Raw genomic sequence first — 18,120 nt, forward strand, 5'->3', positions numbered from 1 at the left:
CCCCGACCCACATTAATGAGTTTTGCCTGTGTAAACCACGTTAATTGTGGTTGTTGCTTTTTAATTGTCCTGAAGTTTCTTGTATGTTAACTGCCCCAGGCTAGAACTCTGGTTTCTGTTTCCGTTGGGGGCTCTATTCTCACTCCTACCCAAATAGCCTCACCAGTCTGCACTGAGATCTGCTCCTCTGCCCCCAGCCTGTCTGGCATTAGTACTAAGAGAATGAAGCTCAGAAAAACAGCCTCACTGGCCTAGATGAGGAGGCGCAGGTATGTGGGGAAAACAGGAGTGGATGCCACAAGGTTTTCTTGTGAGGGTCTGGAACTACCAGGTCAAGAGAAGAAAGACTTCAGATTGTCACTGTTGGATGTCTTAATATGAGGAGGGACTCAAACAGAGCTGTCCGCAGCTGCAACTGGCTGTCTTGAGAGGTGGTGACCTTTCTCCAGAAGGGTGGAAACTGTAGCCAGACAACTACTTGGTGAAGCAGCATACAGAGAGATCGCCCTTCTGATGATGCGCCCCGTCTGAGGCCTCACTAGGCCAAGAGTGCGTCGCCTGGGAGCTTGTTAGAAACTTACCATCCTGGGCCCCACCACACACCGCTTGACCCAGGCTGCATCTTAACAGGATCCTCAGCTAATGCATGCGATTGTTCACTGCCAGGGCCTCCAGTTCAGGACCAGGGTGCATGAGCATCACCTGGAGGAGATTTTTAATACAAATGCAGAAGCTGAGCTGCTGGCCTAAGACATGGAAGGATCATTCCCATACCTCACAGTCCAGCTCTCTCCCCATTCCCTCCCCTCTACGTGCTGTTGCGTTTCCAGGTTCATGCCTGTGTGCACGCCTGCACACAAGGGAATAGGAAAATGGCTTTGACGTATTGAATCATGTCTACAAGCTGCTTCAGTCAGGGTTCCTGCTTGCTGAGAGACCAGACAGCTTTCCCAGGGAGCCCCAGGGCAGGGGCCTGAGGCACCTGCTTCCTGTTATGTCCCCTGAGGACTCTGCTTTGCCAGGAGAAAGGAGAAGCCTAAACAGGGTGGGCCAGGTCTGCGAGGCCTGCCTAGGGCTGCCCTCTGCCTTCCCAGCGCTTCAGTCCCTGATCGTTCAGGCGCCTTGTAGGCCAGAATGTCCCAGATTAGATGGGATGGGAAGGGTGTCTTCTGGTTGCTGTAGGCCCGCATTAGGGGAGTACCCTCTTTGGTCCCACCTGGGGCAGATACCCAGAGCCAGGAATGAGCCACCTGTGGTGATTCCTGTGTGTCTGGAGTCTGGGAGCCCCTTGCACTGTTGGCCAGTGGTCACTGTGCAGTGATTGATGGGGCTCAGCGTCTGTAGCCTTTGTCTCAGCCCCTGGCATCCCTCCCTGGGGATCATTGTCTGGGTTGGTGGGTGTTAATCTGCAGCTCCTGAGAAGCCGCCTGGCAAATGGGAGGTTAATGTGCAAACAGCGGGGAGCATTGTCCATGTGTGAGGCTGGACAGCAAGTGGGAGGGAAATAGTTAAAAATCCTATTCATGGCCCAGGACGGGAGGAGGGGTGGGCGCAGGAGCAGGCCCGGCCTTGTGCTAATCTTGCTGGAATGTAACTAGTTCGGGCAGTTTCTGGCTTCGATGTGTTCTGGGGCCGGTTGGCGTCCCCCCAGTACATCGACATTGCGTCCGCGCGCCGAAGGCTGCTCTTTGTGTTCTCTGCAGCCACAACTTAGAGGCGACCGAGTCAGACTGCTTTTAGTTGTAAGGATGGGGAGGGAGGAAGCTCAGCGAGGCAGTTGTGCTATCCGCGGTGGGAGAATCCACCGGCTTCTTCTCTGTTGGAGGATTTGGGTGGGGGAAGGGAGTGGGCAGAAGAGAATGTTCGAGGAGAAAGACCCCAAACCTGTTGGGTCAGGCTGCTCAGCTGCCTGGAGGCCTGGGAATGCCTAGGGGGAAGCCCCTGCTTCCAGACACACAATCAATTACATATAACAGTGGGGCCTTGTGTGTGTAGGCGGGACACTGGGAGGAGTCCGCTCACAGCTCATGTTTTCATGCTTTACAAGGAGAGTGTGTTCATGTATTGCTTTTGCAACTTATAATCAATTTAAAACATTCTATACCTTGATCTAGGCTGGTGGTTACATTAATATTTACATATTGAACCAGGTGTGGTGGCTTGTGCCTGTAATTTGGGAGGCTGAGGTGGATGGATCACCTGAGGTGTCAGGAGTTCGAGACCAGCCTGGCTAACATGGAAACCCTGTCTCTAATAAAAATGCAAAAATTAGCCGGGTGTGGTGGCGGGTGGCTGTAATCCCAGCCACTTGGGAAGCTGAGACAGGAGAATCCCTTGAACCTGGAAGGCAGAGGTTGCACTGAGCCGAGATCGCACCATTGCACTCCAGCCTGGGTGACAGAGTGAGACTCTGTCTGAAAAAAAAAAAAGAAAAATACATATTAAAAATTTACTAGAGCCTGGGCAACATAGTGAGACCCCCACCTCTACAAAAAATTTTAAGAATGAGCTGGGTGTAGTAGCACATGTCTGTGGTCTCAGCTACTCGAGAGGCTGAATCAGGAGGATCACTTGAGCCCAGGAGTTCGAGGCTACAGTGAGCTCTGGTTGAGTCATTGCACCCCAGCCTGGTCAACAGAGCAAAATCCTGTCTTAAAAATTCATTGAGCCACATATGAGATTTGTGTACTTGCTTGTATATATATATATTATACCTTAGTTTTAAACATTTTAAATTAAAAAAAGAAAAATCCCTCCTTCCTGACCTTCCAAGGCCTTGGCTGGCCAGCACAGCTGCAGGAAGGAAGAACAGGGTCCCCGGTATAGCTCCAGGGCATCCTCGGACTGCCTGGTGGAGTTTGCGCTGAGCTCCCACACCGCTGTTTGGAAACAGAATGAAGTTGCACAGCAGCCAGATTCTGGGGCTTCCCCACCCAAGTTTGCCACTTTGCTCACGGGATTTGAAGAAAGCATCAAAGGCAGCAGCTTTAGAAAATAGCTCCAAGGGCCCCACTTGGTGTGAGGTCACCTTCTTAGCTCACACAGGGCTGTGGTGCCAGCTGCTGGCCACACATGCCCACGGGGCTGCTCTGGCCCTGCCTGACCCTGACTGGCTTCCGCATGCACCCCCTGGGGAGCCCACGCCCACTGCACGGCATACCCACCAGGTGCTGCTGCCCTCCTGAACTCTGTGGGACACACTGCTGCCCACATGGGGACTGCCCCGGAAGCAGGACCCTGGATTGCTCCTCTGCTACCTGCCCCCTCCTGCCACGTAGTGAGGGTTCCACATTATGAATGTCATGGTTCCTTCCGGCTCTTGATTTTCCATGATTCGGGATCAGGAAATGATTTTCCTCTGAGTATTTTTAGGCCATGAGACTCAGTGTAACAGTCAAATCCTGGCTCCACAACCCCTAGCTGTGTGGCCTTGGATAAATTAAAATCTCTCTAATCTTAGTTTCCTCATATGTGAAATGGGAATAACAACAATACTAAACTCAGTAGGGCTGATGAGGATTAAGTGAAAACCAGACTAATGTTGTATTCATTATCTGGGATAAAGGTTAGCCTGTATCATCATCATAATCAAAACCACACGCCACAGTGTGTCTCACAGTCCAGTGAGCCGAATCCTTGCCTGTGCACACTGTACCCTTAGACCTGAGAGGGGGGCCCTGCTCTGACCACCCCAGCCACTTCCTTCCTGACCAGACCAGGAATCCACGGAGCTGAGGATCCAAAGAATGAGATCCTGAGGCTTGAGAGCCTACCTGGCTCTTCCCTGGACATGCAGCAAGCCACTGGTGTGCACACCTATAGATTGAGGTGGGGGGCTCACATTTGCCTGGGGCTGAGCTTTATGGGGGGCTGAGATGTCTGGGGTGTTTCCATGTGTGGTCCCAAGACCTCGTAGGACAAGATGGAACTGAGAATGGTGGGGGTGCCAAATCGGGCTCTCTTACCACCACTGCATTCTGGTACAGAACCCAGGAGTCTGGGAATTCTAAATTCGAGCCTGGCCTTTTCATAGCATTCATATTTGTCAAGGGAGGAGGACAGAATGTATTTAACAGTTTGTCAGCTTGAGTTAAAACTTTTACATGTGTAAGCATATGGACTTACATCTATGTTCTTGTCCCAAATCCTGCAGATATTGGGGTTGGGGGGCTGTCTGCATGCCCTTCCTTTCCCAGTGGGTGACCATCACTGACCTCTGAGACTTAAGACAAATTGTAGCCATGCCCGCCTCCGAAGCTATCTTTAGGAAAACAGTGTCCTAGGTCCTTTCAGTTCAAAACTCTTGCTTATTTGTTAATAGGAATACATTGGTTCTAGAATAGAGCCTTGCCCTGTGGAAACTGCCATCTGTACTCTTCAAGGTCTGGTTCAGATCCCACCTCTTGGCTTCACACTGTAATACCCCCACACTCTGTGACACCCCCACTCTATGACATTTACCGTTTGGGACAGAAGCCCTGTCCTCCCTACCTATAGCTGAGGCCACCTCCCAAGACACATCGTCATTCTGTCCCCCACAGCACCACACACAGTGGCTGCGCATGGTGGATGCACAGTGAGTATTTGTGGAATGAGCGGCCGAGCCGCTGCAGACTGGTGAGTGTTCTGGGGCCTGTGTTGGTTTTCTAAAACTGCTCTGTCAGTAAGCGCGCCCCCCACCCCCACCCCGCCCCAATCCCTGTGTAAACGTATTCAAATCCTAAAGAAAATCAGGCAGCCACCCTTTAAAAAGCCTGATAAACCCCTTCATTTGTATTATCTTTGGGCAGGGTTTTCTCGGGAATTCGTATCTGTAGGAGATCTTAGTGCTCACTGCTGGGAGGCAAATTGTTCGCATTCATTTGTTCTTTCAGTGGCTTGGCCCTATAAAGCAGAGGTCTGGCCTGAGGGAAAATTGTGAAAGAATCTGAGTTTGTCTTTGGGGTTGAAATTAAACAGCTTCTCTAGGCCTTGCCCTCAAACTTCAGCCCTGTTTACTATTGAAGACTGTTGTCTCAAGGGGTAAAGAGAGCCGTGGGATAATGGAGACTGAAAAAATGTTGAGATTTAGCCATTTTGTTTTCTTTTTTCCTTGGAGAATAATCTTTTGGGAAAAACTTGGATAGAGACCCTTCGAGCCATACAATTTTTTAAAGTTGAATTCAAGCCTCTGGTCATGGCTTGATTCGTTTTTTTCTGAACAATGAACAAAGAAATGCTGGTAGAGAGCCTTGAAATGAAGGGATGTTGAATGAGGAAAGGAAAAAGGAGGGTGGTGAATGTTCCTGAGCACTGGCTGGACCCTGCAGAAGCTTCCGATCATTCGGCCGGGCGCGGTGGCTCAAGCCTGTAATCCCAGCACTTTGGGAGGCCGAGACGGGCGGATCACGAGGTCAGGAGATCGAGACCATCCTGGCTAACACGGTGAAACCCCGTCTCTACTAAAAATACAAAAAACTAGCCGGGCGAGGTGGCGGGCGCCTGTAGTCCCAGCTACTCCGGAGGCTGAGGCAGGAGAATGGCGTAAACCCGGGAGGCGGAGCTTGCAGTGAGCTGAGATCTGGCCACTGCACTCCAGCTCGGGCGACAGAGCAAGACTCCGTCTCAAAAAAAAAAAAAAAAAAAAAAAAAAAAAAAAAAAAAAAAAAAAAAAGAAGCTTCCGATCATTCTGGAGGTCTCCAGAACTTGGTGGCTGGGACACCAGATATTGTGCATATATGAGGGGAGGGCCTCTGAGAACTCCCAAGAGGCCCCCAGCACCCCCCAGCTGACCTTTCACAGTTGGCACTAAACTGCAGGCTTCTCTCCTTTCTCCATTTCCAGGTGCAAATTGCAGCACCTGGAACTAAGACATCGCTGGAGGGCAGGACTTCCAAACTCTCACCCCCATTCATTAAGGCAAACACTGCTTCATCCACAATGTTACAGTAACATCAGCAAGAAGAAATGATGATCATGGTTGATAGCTGTCAAGTGCTTGACATCCCGACAGGAGTGGGGCTGTGAGAAGGCCACGTGGCTCACTGGCTAAGAGTGGCTTTTCTAGGAGTGGGAGGGCAATAGGCGGGGCACGGGCGTGTCGGGGGGCGTTCCACAGGTGCGACCAGGTAAATCTTGGTCTCTTCGGATTGACGTCACCTGGGCTCATGCCCAGTTGGTCTGCACCGTCCCGGGTCGCCGGCTGCATTTTCGCGGGCGAGGAAAAGTTGGGAGGGGGGTGGATGAAGAACCCGGAAGTGCACCATCTTGCCTCCGTTCGTCCAAACAACAGCGAACCAGTTGGTTCCGGTGCCCTTCTCTATTTAATCTTGGTATGGCGGTGTACGGTTGGCAGGGGACTGGAATTTAAGCAAAAGAAGAAATACTGATGTTTCCAATTCATCATTTAAAGAGACCTTCTACGTGGCCAGACGCGGTGGCTCACATCTATAATCCCAACACTCTGGGAGGTTGAGACGGGTGGATTGCTTGAGCCCAGGAGTTCAAGACCAGCCTGGGCAACATAGTGAGCCTCGTCTCCACAGTACAGGAAAAAAAATAGCAGGGCATGGTGATGTGTGCATGTAGTCCCAGCTACCCGGCGGTAGGCGTTGAGGTAGGAGGATTACTTGAGCCCTGGGAGTTCAAGGCTGCAGTGAGCCAAGATGGTACCACCGCACTCCAACCCCAGGGACAGAGTGAGACCCCATCTCAAAAAATAAATAAACAGACCTTGTACGCGAGGCCTGGCCATTTGTTAACCCGTGTGAAAGATGTTTCGGTGGCCATTTAATGAACATATGTTGAATAATGTGCTCTACTGTGTAAGACACAAAGGGAAAAAAGATACAAAAGGAAAAAAAAAAAAACTCAGTATCACCTCAGCCCCTTCTGATAGAACTGGTGTGTCCAAGCGGCAACATCCTAAAATAGTTGTCCTCCACTCTGGGATGTAAAAGAAGTTCTTCTGGGATTTGGTTTTATTACAATGACCAAGAATTTGCTCTCCCTCAGTTATCACATCTACTGTGACAGGCCCTGCACACGTCCTGTGAGATCCTACCTGCCAAGAACCCGTCTGCCATTTCTCAGTAGTATCTTTGTGGTTTGCAGTCACCTTTGTAGAATTTGTACATATACTCAAGTGTTATTAGTTTTCAATTACTTCCTCAATTATTGCTGGTGTGTGTGTGTGTGTGTGTGTGGTATTTCGTAGCCAGAGCTACAAAATGTATCTCCAATAATATTAGTAGAATTTTTTCAGCCCCTAAAACCCACCGTAAAAGTTAACTATAATAACAAGGCCCGTAGGCCTGTACACAAGGGCATTTGGTTTCTATCGAAGTGTATTACACAGGCCAGACCTCTGGATTCTCCACCTCCAGAGAGCTGTTTAAAGCAGGCATTAAAAGGAAGATCATTTTCAGTGTGTTTGTGATAATGAAGCATGTGTGTGCTCACGAAGGATACCTCCCTGGACAATGCCTGGAAGAGGACTTTGTGAAGTGGAGGCTGTGCATGATTCCACCAGCAAGCATGTGTCTTGACAAAGGTTGTAAGGACAAGAAGTTGTGCCTTAGCTGTAACCAAAACCCAGCCTAAGCAATCAGGTGAGTTGAAGTAGATGTTGTCAAAGCTAAAAAGAAGCCAAGCATGGTGGCTCACACCTGTAATCCCAGCACTTTGGGAGGCTGAGTGAGGCAGTGGGATTATTGAAGCCAGGAGTTTGAGACCAGCCTGGGCAACATAGCAAGATCCCATCTGTTAAAAAAATCAGCTGAGTGTGGTGATGTGTGCCTATAGTCCCAGCTACTCAAGAGGCTAAGGTGGGAGGATCACTTGAGCCCAGGAGGCCACAGTGAGCCATGATCATACCTCTGCACTCCAGCCTGGGCAACAAAGCAAGACAGCGTCTCTTTCTTTTTTTTTCTTTTTTTTTTTTTTAAATACAAACAATCCCATAGCATTTATTGCCATCTTGTAATAATCAAAACAATATGAATAAATGTTCATGTTGGACAAAGGACATCTAAAAACAAACTGTATCCTTCTCAACAATTTCTCACTTCATTGATCATTTCTGGTTGGAGACACTTTGTAGCAGAGTAATATCTCCTTTTAGCATGGTCCAACCCAGTTTTCTTGACTTTGTTTTAGAGTGAATCTCTTCCACATCATCTAATAACAAGGTTCATATACTCATTAAAACCAGTGATACAGCCTTCTATCCTCATATTCCCTTGCTCATAGAGCCACACCTGAATCCGCGATCTATTTTGTAAGTATCTGAAGATGAGGTTGATGGGCTGCACCATAACCTTCTGCACTTTCTGGCCCTGGCCATGGTACGCCATAGTGGAATTCCACAAAGAGCACACCTGCACGCTGCCTCTGAGAGCAACTTCCAGAATCAAAACACCATCTCTTAAAAAAAAAACAACAACAACCTAAAAAGAGTAAGATGTAGGCTTAGGGCTGCCTCCCCTGAGGAATTCTTTTGGATCCCTCTAGCCTCTGACCAGCCAAGCAGAATATGGAGAAAGGAGTCTATAGAGGCAGCTGTCAAGTTCAGCGTGAAAATGCGAGCATTTCCAAGCATTTCATCAAGGACTTGTTAAAGATCCAGGTTTGAAGTCTCCAAGGAAGACTTTTTTTAAAGATGTTGCCAAAAGGAAAAGAGATCAAACCAGCAGAATGAATTCCCCATCATATACGTGGGGGATACCCAGGAACTCACAGGGTCTCTTGGGAACTCTGAAAGCAGTTAGAGAACAAGCATATGGGTTGTGGTCCCTGGAGTTGGAGCCTGATGCCATCCTCCAGTAAGTTCTCCAGCAGATTCCCTCTGGAAGGCTACTCATGGACCCGGGGAGAAACGACACCAAGAGTGGGGAACTAGAGGCTAACACTGGGTACCTGCTACTGCAGTGGCTTCAGATACCCTACCCCTACCCCAAATTTGGGCCAGGCCAGGGGCTATGGAACTCCAGAAAGAAGGGCTTCAGAGAGAGAGAGGGAGGAGAGAGTGTCATCTACATCGTGACAGTTGTACACTTTCCACATGCAACTGAGGAAAGCTCAGGTCCCTCAGCAGCCCTTTGCCTGCACTTGGGCCAATGACCAAAGGTACCCAGGGTGGTGGTCCAGTCACTGGCGAAAGCATGGCAGCCTTTTGGCAAAAGACTTGGGGGCATAAATAGTGAAATAGAGAATAGAGTAATTGGCTGGCTAGAACATGAATGGAAGGTGTTGTTGGGAATAGGCAGTTGGAGATGGGAAGGGTAGGCCAGGGCCTTAATGCCCACTGAGCAGTTAGGTTTTTTACTCTAGGCATTGGGGAACCACTGGAGCTTTTGTGGGGTTGGGTGGGGGTGGGGGGGAAGTAGCGATCACAGGAAGGGTGGGCTGGCCTGGGGAGGTGCTGCAGGCAGGAGAGAGGCTCAGAGTCTTTACAGAGGTCCAGGTTAGTGAGCAGCAGAGAGGAAGGGAAACAATTGGAGAGACAGTCCAAGTTAGAATAACAAGACTTGGTCCCCTGTCAGTTGTAGAGAGTGAGGGAAAGAGAAGAGGCCAGAACGATCCCCAAGGTTTGTACAGTCCTCAGGGTGACCGCATGTCCTGGTTTACATCATCCGTCATAATTGTTAAAAGTGTTCCCTTTCACTTTCAAAGGAGCCCTGGTTGATAGGATAGAGGAAACAGGATCAGGGCTGGGTTTCGATTAGTCTGTATGGGATTGAGCTGCCTGTAGCACGGTATCAAGGAAGCACTTGGAGATGAGGAGGAAGGCTGGGGCCAGCTGCAGAGATGAGCATGATCACCGAGTGGGTGCCAACCCGCAGGGGGAGGAGGAGACTATCCAGAGAACACCAGCTTTCAAGGCATAGGCCAAGGCCCTGAGGAGTGGCTGGAGCGATAAGTGGAAAACCAGCCGAAAGGGTACCCCAGAAGCTGAGGGACCTCTTAGGGAAAAGACCTGGAAGATGACATTGGGTTTGGTAGTTAGGAGGTCAGCAGTGGCCTTAGCGAGAACAGAGCCAGTGACGTGGAAGGCAGGTGGCAGTGGACTGAATGATTGGAGGGAGTGGAGGGATTGACAGTGGGGGTTTGAGGGTTTTGTAAAGAGCTTGTAAGGGAGAGACGGCCTCAGCACAGGGCCCATCCAACTGTGGTTCTCCAACCAATTGCACTGATTTTTCCTGCCCATTTTTCCTTCTTTGAAGGGAAAAATGGAAATTGAAGAGGAAGAAATCGATGGCCCATTTGAACCATGACTTTGAGTTTAATTCAGCATGTATTTGAGTGACTCTGAGTGAGTACTCCTGACCTCCAGGAATGGATAGAATGGAACGTGGAAAATCAAGGTGAATCAAATGAGAATTTGGCCAATGAACTTACAAAAAAGTGTTCAAAAGGGCCACACCCACCCAGTCTGGTGCTGTGCATGCATCACAAATCCTCGGACATGAGATGGAGTTGTCACCTGGTCAGTGATTGGGTTTCAGAGTCTGGATAGGAACTGGGGGCTCAGGAAGGAAGTGGCAAAGATGTGGAATTTTCGGGTCATCATCAGGCCTGAAGAAGACCTGATCACCACCCAGTCTCAGTCCCCAAACAGCTGCTTGTGAAAGTTCTGTAACCAACCTCACACATAGGCTATGCCTAGAATTGGTGTTCTACTAGGTCACTCAGGAAATGATGGGGGATTTGAGAAATGTTTTTAGAGCTTTTGTGCTCTGAAATGTACCCTCCTTCCCAGCCCAACTAGCCTAGCCTGGATGTTTGAAATTCCATAAAGACCAAGCTCTAGATTTGATTGGAGAGTTGGGGGAATGCGTCGCAGCCCCTCTCCCAGCCCAGAAGGAAGGCATGTAATGTGCTAACACCGTTAGGAATGTTTATGGCATATGGGTTATGATAGTGAATTTGTCCAGTAAACCATCAGGAAACTTGTGTGGGCATTTCCTATCTCACCTTCTGATGGCCAATTTATGAGGGCTGCTCTCAGGTTATAGATCCTCCATTTTTACCAGAAACTTCCACCTTGAGCCTTATAATGGATCTGCTGGAATGAAGATATGTATTCTAGGCAAGGATTTAGGTAGGGGAGAACCATGAACCTGGCACACCGTGGCACTAAACAGTGTTTAATTGGTAAGTGGGTTTATGCTTGCTCTGGGCTGTGAAAGAAGAGTGTAAAAGAGCCAGGACCATGGATCCAGGAAGGCCTTCTTTGAAAGAGAAGCCCAAATAATGGGTAGAAACTGCAGAAAGTTATGGAGGGGTAGGTGTGAGCATTTGGGGACCGCTCTGACCTCACATTAACATTACCTGGGAGCTATAAAAATAAAAAAAAAAAAGATGCTTGAGCCCTTGAGCCCCACCCTGGAAGAGTTAAATCCTAATGGGGAAGGCGGACAGGAATCAATGTTTTTAAAGCTCCTCCCAGCAACGCTGATGCCAGTGAGACTGAGAACTAGCAGACTGGGTTGTCTTCTCTGGTTGAATTGGTGTCCAGACCTTCCCCCAGAGGGGAATCCCTCTGGAAAGGAAAGAGTGGACGAGCGTGTCCAGGGCGGGGCTGTAGAGCGGACCCTTCCTCAGCCACGGAAGGACTCATGCAGCTGGCAGTCACAGCACTTACTGGCCCCAGCTTATGTTGCCCAGGAACCACTGAAGGGTTCCAAATGGCTGAGGTCACATTTTTCCAGGCCGTAATGGGGACGATTGGGAAGGTTGTCAGGGGCAAGACCCCATTCAAAAGAAAACAGCACTCAGAAGTTCAGAAATGAGAGGCTGAAGATTTGAATATAGACTTCACTATTTTTTTTCTGAGTGTTTTTATATATTTAAATTTTTTAATTAAAAAGTGATTCCCATTGCATATATTTGCATTTACCTTTTAAAATCAATGTATGTTTAGCCAAAAGAATAAAATAAAAACACCCATAATCTTGTCGCCCAGAGAGATAAGTTCAACTCACCTCTTAATATATATTCTTCCAGATTTCTCAACACATACATAAAGATACCTGTTTTACAAAAGTAGGATTCAATACATGTTTTTTCTTTTTTTAAGCACTCCCCATTACACAGGTGGAAATACATGTTTTGTATCTTACTTTTTCACTTAACAGCGTAAACACCTTTCTGTTTCTGTAAATAACCACCTGCTACATAAATTCAGATATCATAATTGTAGCATAAGGCATTGAATATCTTTCAGCTGTTATAAACAGCTCTTCAGTGAACATCCTTGCATTCTATATTTTGCTTGCATCCTTAATTGTTTCCTTAGGATGCACTCCTGGAGACAGTAAGCCTTCAGAAGACTTGATACATACTTCCAAATTGCACAAGAAAGGATTTACTAATTTACTTTCTCACCAACAGGGTATTAAAAAGTGCCTGTGGTAATTAAAGGGGGAAAAGGCCACTGCCAACATGAGAGACTAAAAGTAGTTAACTCATTACTGAGTTCATAACTTCTTTATCTCACATTCTGCAAACAAATGGGAGTAGAACCCAGAGATTTTCCTTGACGGCTTGGTGCCCAGCCCAGAAGGATTTTTGTTGTCTGGCCCACCAGGTCACCGGCTCCTGGGGTTTTCACTGCAGCAGGTATCCTTGTCCAGGGCCTTTGTTTCCCGCTGGTCATTGGCCCAGCATGCTTCCGGTGGGCACTTGGGAACCACCAGGGGGCAGTGTGGAGCTGTTGAGCATGCTCAGCATGACTTCTGGCTTATCCATATTGAAATTTTGAATAGTACAAGTAATATTTTGTTGTGTTTTATGACTTCTCAGATTGGTATTTATCATATTGATTTGCTTACACTAGTATTTCATCCCTTTCCAATTATTTTTATGTTTATGTGTTGTAAAAAAAAAATAACCTAATCCGTCATAGCTCTTCTGTAGCTGGAGGTCAGGACACCTGGGTTGTTCTGATCCCAGCTCTGCCGGTGTCTTCCGTGACCTTAGTGGGACAGCTCACCCCATGGGCCTGACTGCCTTTATCTGAGGAGCGCCAGGATGGGCTGCAGGAGTGGTGTGTTTTCTTCTCTTCCAGCACTAGCATAATGAAAGGATTAAGAGTTGGCCTTGACCGGGTGTGGTGACTCATGCCTGTAATCCCACCACTTGGGAGGCCGAGGTGGGAGGATCACTTGAGGTCAGGAGTTCAAGACTAGCCTGGCCAACATGGTGAAACCCTGTCTCTACAAAAATACAAAACTTAGCCAGGTGTGGTGGTATGCACCTGTAACCCAGTTACTTGGGAGGCTGAGGTGGAAGAATCACTTGAACCCAGGAGGTGGAGGTTGCAGTGAGCCAAGATTGTGCCATTGCATTCCAGCCTGGGTGACAGAGCAAGACTCCATCTCAAAAAAAAAGAGGTGGCCTTTGGGGCTGGGTGTGGTGGCTCACACAGGTAATCCCAGCACTTTGGGAGGCCAAGGCAGGTGGATCACTTGAGGTCAGGAGTTCAAGACCAACCTGGCCAACATGGTGAAACCCTGTCTCTACTAAAAATTCAAAAATTAGCTGGCATGGTAGTGCACATCTGTAATCCTAGTTACTCAGGAGGCAGAGGCAGGAAAATCACTTGAGCCCAGGAGGTAGAGGTTGTAGTGAGCCAAGATCATACCACTGCACTCCAGCTTGGGTGACAGAGAAAGACTCTGTCTCAAAAATAAATAAATAAATAAATAAATAAATAAATAAATAAATAAATAAATAAATAAAGAGTTGACTTTGAGATAGACTTGGGCAAGTTAGTTAACCTTTTTGTACTTATAATAGCATCAACTTATAAGGGGGTTAAACAAAATAACACATGGAGTATCTGGCACAAGGTAACTTATCGCTGAATGTTTTCTTTAAAGAAATCTGTTTATCCAAGATTTATGCAGACAGTTTCCTGTCCTTGGCTTTGGCACATACTTATTTGCTTATCTGAAGTGATATTAATATCAGAGTATAAATTTCAGAAGTGCTATATTCCACAGCAGGGTTGAACAGCAGAATCCTAGCATCAAGGCCCCCAGCTACAAAAGAGTTAGGATGTTTTTGCTTATTTTTTACAATATATTAACTATAGGGGAAAATATAAAAATAGAGGCAGATATGATATCGGTAAATGTTTTTTATTTGATCACTTTAGGTAAATGGAGTCTTACTCGCCTGATAGGGTCTCCACTGGCAGCAGACCTTCCCATTCCCTCTATCCATCATTCTCCCAAAAGGTGATGGTTTCTCTGTTCTCACCCTAGGTCAACTAAGTTAGGGTCTATGGCAACAACCCCAGGAGTGTGACCACTAATTGCCTTTGAATACAACATTTCCACTAGAGCTGCCTGGGAGGCAACACCTCCAGAGAGAAGGACTTGCACCTCTGATTTGGTTAATCCTAGAACACCCTGCAGTAGTCATCAAGCACCTCTCACAAATGTTATGCTGTGCTAAAGGCTGTGGGGACCCAAAGGACAAATAAGATTGGATGCATTTTTTTTTTTTGAGACGGAGTCTTGCTCTTGTCGCCCAGGCTGGAGTGCAGTGGTGCGATTTCGGCTCACTGCAACCTCTGCCTCCTGAGTTGCTGGGATTACAGGCGCCCGCCACCATGCCCTGCTAGTTTTTGTACTTTTCATAGAGACCAGGTTTCACCATGTTGGCCAGGCTGGTCTCGCACTCCTGACCTCACGTGATCCACCCTCCTCGGCTTCCCAAAGTGCTGGAATTATAGGCGTCAGCCACCATGCCCGGCCTGGATGCCCTTCTGAAGCAGCAGATAAAAAAAAGAAAAAAAAAAAGACTGGATGCCTGTCCCCAAATTGCTTAGGAGAAGCTAAGCGAGGAAATGTGAGCCTGGCTGTGAGCTGGAAAGTCAGCGGGCAGCAGGGTGTGTGACCGACCTGGAGGAACAAGTGTGGGGCAAGGTAAATGTAAGTGAATTGCAAGACGGTGGTAGTTGAGATGGAAGAAACACAGGACTTGATGGGCTAGATGATAAAGTGAGGAAGAAGGTAGAGGAATAGATGTCTGAGGTTTTGACCCTGCAGGTATGTGAGAAGAGAGAGATGGTAGATCTTGGTGAGAAGCAATTTGGGGAGAAAATAGTGGTGTATCCTGGGAAGCTCTGACCTTTGTGTGCAGAAAATCTTTCTCCAGTTCCTAGGGGTGCCCTCATCCACAACTGGCAGTGGCCACTGGATGGCCACAAACATGCAGTCCTACAACAGTATTCCCCAGATATCACTTACTCGCATAATCTTTGCCACATACCACCTATACTATTTACCTATTTATTTTTCTTTGAATTGATTCACTTTTTTCCACTTTTTAAAAATGGAGCTTCACTGTAAGCAACAGTATCCAAGATATCAAACTTTGCCTGTAACGTGTATGTGTAATTGTGTATATGTATATACATGTGCATACACATACATAAAAAATACACATACATATTTATTTATTTATAATTTTGTTTGGCTATATATATACATTTTTGTTTTGTTTTGTTTTGTTTTGTTTTGTAGAGATGGGGTTTCACCGTGTTGCCCAGGCTGGTGTTGAATTCCTGGGCTCAGGTGAGCCTCCCAAAGTGCTGGGCTTACAGGCATGAGCCACCACACCCTGGCAAAAATACATATATATTTTAAGGCCTATTAGTGTAAATATTTTAGGTACTAAAAAATAGGAGATGTTGTTTAATAGAATTGAGATGGGAACTGGAAACAACACTCTTTTCATGAAGTGAGGAGGAAGAGGCATGATGAGTTTGGGTGTTGTGATAATGCATACAAGGTATCTGACACACATGCCCATAATCAGTGGAAAACTTCTCAGCCCTTCCACTGTCCATTGTAACTTCCTGCACGCTCCCTTCAATATGGACAGAAAGTCGTGTTATTCCCTGAGATATGTAAGCCTCATGTGCACCCACATTTGCATACACACTAGGGTAGGGTGCAGGACCTGTTCTTCAGGCTCCTTTATCAGGAGCAATGGCCCTGTGTAGAGGTGGCTGGTGTAACCCTTATTCTCCTGTGTCCTTGTTCACCTGTGAGGTCAGAGATCTCTCCTGAAACTGTCCGTCTATGGAGGGGCTGCCTCCGACATTTCCCTTCTCCCGGTGCCCAGGAGTTGTTGACTTTGGCCAGCGGCTGGGTCTGCAAGAGCCGCGGGTAAAGGTTCTAGGCTGGAAGGCAGCTCCAGGCTGCCTGGCTGTTCTTTTGTGTTGAGTATTTCACTGGCCCCAGATAAGCGCTTCCTGTTCCCCATTGATTATACACAGATCCTGCTTCCTTTCCCCTCAATACCTGGGATGCTTTCCAGCTTCTCCTCCCGTAGGGGAAAGTCCATAAACTTTAGAATTCTCAGGCCTGCTTTTGGTCAGTGGACTTTCTGCAAATTATGACTGTTGCTGCCATCCAGTCATATTCCTGGTGAAGCCTTCACCACCATCTAGGAGCTGAGTTCCGCTTTGTGCCAGCCAAGAGAGATGCTTCTATGACCTGGTTTCTGCCCACTCCTTCTCACCCGACAGAACATCTGTATCTACCTCCTGGCATAAATCAGAGAGAATAAATAGACTGCACCTTACACGTCAGTTTTAATCAACTGTTAGTAGCTGCCTGGTATATCGTGTTGAGGATTCTGAGGTCTTACCCAGCTTTAGTAAGAAAGGGTACCGTGGTCTACTAGCAGTGTCTGCCACAAGCACAGAGGGATGAGACCACTCCTGTGCCCCGTATTTGCTATCCCAAGATTCCAAGATCAGTTGGAAGTTTCTTATTTGTTTATTTATTTAGAGATAGTCTCACTCTGTCACCCAGGCTGGAGTGCAGTGGCGCGATCACAGCTCACTGCGGCCTCAAACTCCAGGGCTGAATTGATCCTCCCAGCTCAGCCTCTTGGGTAGCTGGGACTACAAGCGTGCACCACCACACCTGGCTAATATTTTTTGTATTTTTGTAGAGACAGGGTCGCACTTTGTTTCCCAGGCTGATCTCGAACTCCTGGGCTCAAGTGATCCACCTGCCTCAGCCTCCCAAAATGCTGCGATTACAAGTGTGAGTCCCATTCCCACCTACAAGTTTCTAGAAGGCAGAAGTCATGTCCTTGTACCCTTAGAATTACAACATAACCGCCCAGACCCTGTATTCTAGGGCCAGTGTCGAGTAAATCCAACAGCCTCCAGCAGGCTGTTTCTTTTTTTTTTTGGAGACAGAGTCTCCCTCTGTCACCCAGGCTGGAGTGCAATCGTGTGATCTCAGCTCACTGCAGCTTCCGCCTCTCAGATTCAAGCAATTCTCCTGCCTCAGCCTCCCAAGTAGCTAGGATTACAGGCACCTGCCACCACACCTGGCTAATTTTTGTATTTTTAGTGGAGACGGGGTTTCATCATATTGGCCATGCTGGTCTTGAACTCCTGACCTTGTGATCTGCCAGCCTCAGCCTCCCAAAGTGCTGAGATTACAGGCGTGAGCCACCACGCCCAGCCCAGTTTCCCATTTTTTAAATGAACATCATAATATCTTCTTTATCTATATCCAGAAGTCAGTAATAGCAAATCAGATAATTAATGTGGAATGCTTTAAAAAGTAAAACAACTATGGAAGTATATCCTGCCTGCAGGACCCAGCACAGATGCCACCTCCTCTGTGAGGTTTTCAGTTGTTCCACGATAACTCTTGCCCATTGCAATCCCTGTCTTATCTGAACCTGTCATTTGTAGGCTTATAGTCTAGTTATTTATGTACTTTTAAAAATCTCTCCTGTGGTATATCATGCACACAAACAGACACCTTTTATATGAGATACTCGCTAAACATTGATGGAGGGCTCTGTACAGAGGTGTCACTGCACCGTGATCATCTGGTAGGCAGTCCTGTAAGAATGGGTGCCTCCTGCTAGCTTTAAACAGCATAGTTTTATATTTTAGAAAGATATTTCTAGAGTTAAGTGAAGGGTAGACAGGAAGAGATGAACTGAGACCAGGAGCACTGGTGGAGACCACTCAGTGGAGAGAGGATTCGGGACCCCTTCATTTCTGTCAACTACTCTATTCTTGGACAACAGACATTTTGTCAGTGTGAGGCAAAGCAACCTGCCGATGTGGCTGGCAGCCCACCACCACC

The 18,120-nt window shown here is 47.5% G+C and overlaps 1 protein-coding gene and 1 pseudogene across 1 annotated transcript in view; one reads left to right on the forward strand and one right to left on the reverse strand.

Annotated features, from left to right (window-relative positions):
• The window catches only part of TCF7L1 (transcription factor 7 like 1), a 179,285-nt gene that overhangs the window by 122,156 nt on the left and 39,009 nt on the right, over positions 1-18,120 (forward strand). The gene's annotated exons all lie outside the window — the stretch shown is intronic.
• Positions 8,055-8,334, reverse strand: LOC111551118 (annotated as a pseudogene).

The sequence above is a fragment of the Piliocolobus tephrosceles genome, chromosome 15 (assembly GCF_002776525.5).
Source record: "Piliocolobus tephrosceles isolate RC106 chromosome 15, ASM277652v3, whole genome shotgun sequence".
Classification (NCBI taxonomy): domain Eukaryota; kingdom Metazoa; phylum Chordata; class Mammalia; order Primates; family Cercopithecidae; genus Piliocolobus; species Piliocolobus tephrosceles.